The sequence below is a fragment of the Procambarus clarkii genome, chromosome 88 (assembly GCF_040958095.1).
Source record: "Procambarus clarkii isolate CNS0578487 chromosome 88, FALCON_Pclarkii_2.0, whole genome shotgun sequence".
NCBI lineage: Eukaryota > Metazoa > Arthropoda > Malacostraca > Decapoda > Cambaridae > Procambarus > Procambarus clarkii.
The window spans coordinates 10,962,130-10,965,534 of record NC_091237.1 but is presented as its reverse complement, the minus strand read 5'-3'; positions in this window follow the sequence as shown (position 1 = coordinate 10,965,534).

The window sequence follows — 3,405 nt, the reverse complement described above, 5'->3', positions numbered from 1 at the left end:
TACAGATGTCATCAGCGTCAATTTCATATGTATTCAATCTCATATAGTGGCCTCCGAATACCGTATATGGTAGAATTTATGATTCATCTATTGTCGAGGAACAGGCAACCGGCGCTAGTAGGCTGTGATCTTAATAAGTGTATTGATTATAATTTTCGATTGACTATTAGTAGCATATAGACAATATAACCAGCATGGTTATATATATATGGGAAGTTATACATGGGATGTATAATAAGTCTACTAATAATTATATCTTCTCTGAAACAAGCTTTTCTTGTCAAATCCTCCTCATCAAACAAGCCACCGAAGTGCCTTCTGCCCATTAAAACGTTTCAACCAGTTGGGTCTAGTCAACAAAATCAAAATACTTTCGAAGCCGCGTGTTGGTGAAAGAACAGTAAAGTCACCCCATCAAACGGACGCGTCGCGTGGTTTTCTATGACAGTATCAGCTGGGCCAGCTGCCTACCAACCGTTGCCTTATGTGGTTGATTGTTCAATAAATCCCTGAACTATATGTTTAAGAGATCTCTCACCCTGTCCATGGAGGACAGAAGAAAATGTATATATGCTGGTTTACATTGTAAATGTGTGGCTACGTCTGTCGTAGAAAATAATAATAATAATAATAATAATAATAATAATGCTCAGAGCCGATAATGACGTCATTATCGCCACTATTGTCAACACATTGTACAACAAACCATCCCATAAATCGACGGTTGACAGACCTTTAGCCAACACTTAACATAATCTAACCTATCAAACGCCTTAAATTGTTCTTCTTGTTATTCACTGACATAAGACATTAAACAGGGAAAGTGTCCTTGCTTGCTTGCGTTATATTTAGGCAAGCGCTCTCCCTCTGTCTCCCGCCACCTTATTCTTTACACAGGTGGGTACAGGAGCAGACGACTGCTGACCCCTGTTAGCAGGCTGAGCGCTTGCCCTTTCCATAGATCATGTTTTTAAACAGGTGGGTACAGGAGCAGACGACTGCTGACCCCAGTTAGCAGGCTGAGAGCTTGCCCTTTCCATAGATCATGTTTTTAAACAGGTGGGTACAGGAGCAGACGACTGCTGACCCCTGTTAGCAGGCTGAGAGCTTGCCCTTTCCATAGTTCATGGTTTTACACAGGTGGGTACAGGAGCAGACGACTGCTGACCCCAGTTAGCAGGCTGAGAGCTTTCTGCCCTGCCTTTCCCATAGCTCATTGTAAGTAGCTTACCCTACTAGTTTTTTCCCTGGAACACAACCCGCCTACCAGTTTTACTACCAGGTCTCTAATTACAGCCCCGCTCCTGTGCCAGGTAAGTCCACTACGGGCTCACCATAGACCGTGCTACTTGCAACTTTTTGTTCCCAGTAGCTGAATCTAAAGCTCACACAACTCCAATTAGTTTTGGGTAAATAAGGGCAAGCAGTTATGGACTGATTCCCAGTCAATCTCCCCGGGTTTGGCATGTGTGCGTGTGAGTGTGCGTGTGTGTAGTGTTGTGTTGCATGTGTGCGTGTGAGAGTGTGCGTGTGAGAGTGTGCGTGTGAGAGTGTGCGTGTGAGTGTGCGCGTGTGAGAGTGTGCGTGTCAGTGTGCGCGCGTGTGTATGCATATCTAGCTACTGGACCAACTACTAACCCTCCCCAGGGTGCAACCCTCAGAAACTGTTTAACTCCCAGGTACCTATTTACTGCAAGGTGAACAGAGGCATGAGGTGAAAAGAAGCTCTAACAATTTGATTTTGCTTTGGCTGAGATTCCAACTAAGGACTTACGGCTGAGAATTGAAGTCGTTCATCGCTCTCACTTTGTCTCTATCGCCCTTTACCTCTGTCTGTCTGTCTGTCTGTCTCTCCGTCTCCTCTCTATTTCTATCGCTCTTTTGACCAATGAATAAGTACTTCAATCGGCGGCGACCTCCTGACCAATGCCTTGACGAACTTGCAGACCAAAAGCGACTCTACACCGAGGCAATTGTCGACTATAATAAAAAGTACACCTGTGTTTGGAGGTCCCATTGTGGTTCCTCGACTCAGTGATGGCTTCCCGGGTATCCCCTGAGACACCCTCACTGCTGGCCGACCACTCTCTTAAATCTGGAAATAACTGTCATGTTATGTCTGGACCAAGTGAGATGGTCTGGACTGTAGAGCTGGAGACACTGCTACAGGATGTTATCTTGAGGTTATCTTGAGATAATTTCGGGGCTTTAGTGTCCCCGCGGCCCGGTCCTCGACCAGGCCTCCACCCCCAGGAAGCAGCCAGTGACAGCTGACTAACACCCCAGGTACCTATTTTGCTGCTAGGTAACAGGGGCATAGGGTGAAAGAAACTCTGCCCATTGTTTCTCGCCGGCGCCTGGGATCGAACCCAGGACCACAGGATCACAAATCCAGCGTGCTGTCCGCTCGGCCGACCGGCTCCCTTCCATGTACTGTACTCTGTACTCATGTACAGATGTACTCTGCCGGCAGGCAGAGGAAGGTCACCACTAAGGGCACATTACCTGCTCAACTTCTGGCGGAGTGAAAAAAAGAATCGAAGTAATTAGAGAAGCAGAAAGCAGCAGCTTAAAGCCTTTGTGAGAAGAAACAAATAGTTCCTTGAAAAGGTGATAATATGTCATCTCACTAAGGATAATATATATTTAGAAAATAAACCTTATTCTCTCTAATCAAACTAAATTTCTAAGGTTGGTGAGGGATACGACTGCCAAATTGAAAAGACCCATAAACCCTGACACCCACTTCATCCGATCATCAGCCACGTATAGTGACTCGACACCCTCACGAAGCCTAGTGTGTAATGTTATTTTAGCCTAAAGTTTCCGAAGGAGATTCAAATTTAATACAATGATCATAGGCAATGGGAATGAAATCTTCTCTGGATGTCGAGTTCCTGCTCACGAACGTGTAAAACAAACCATTTTGAGAGGGTAAAAAATTTTTTTTAAAGTTCACTGGTAAAAATTTAAACGCTTAAAGTCTGCTCCGAATCAACATAACAAAGTTTGCTAGATTAAAGGCACAAAATGTTGATAGATGGGACAGTTTTTCTAATGCTAAGCCATAGTATGCACTCAGAAATTTAATGTTATTAGAAGAGCTAGTTAAGTTTGCCGAAACTGGTGGCTCGGTACTTAGCAGAGAAGGATGCACTAATGATAGAACTAGTCAAATGCCAACAACCATTTATAAAGCAACAACCAAGATGCTTGATAAGTTTAACTTTAATACTGATAGTAGTAAACCATCTGGTCACAGCTGGTCCAGACCAGACCATCATAACTACGCTAATGCTGCGACCTTTGTTGCAGAGAGAACTGACCAGAGTAACATGTCTGATGCAACAGCACCAGAGGATGATAACAGTATAAACCCAGGGAGTAATGTAAGGTCATATCAAA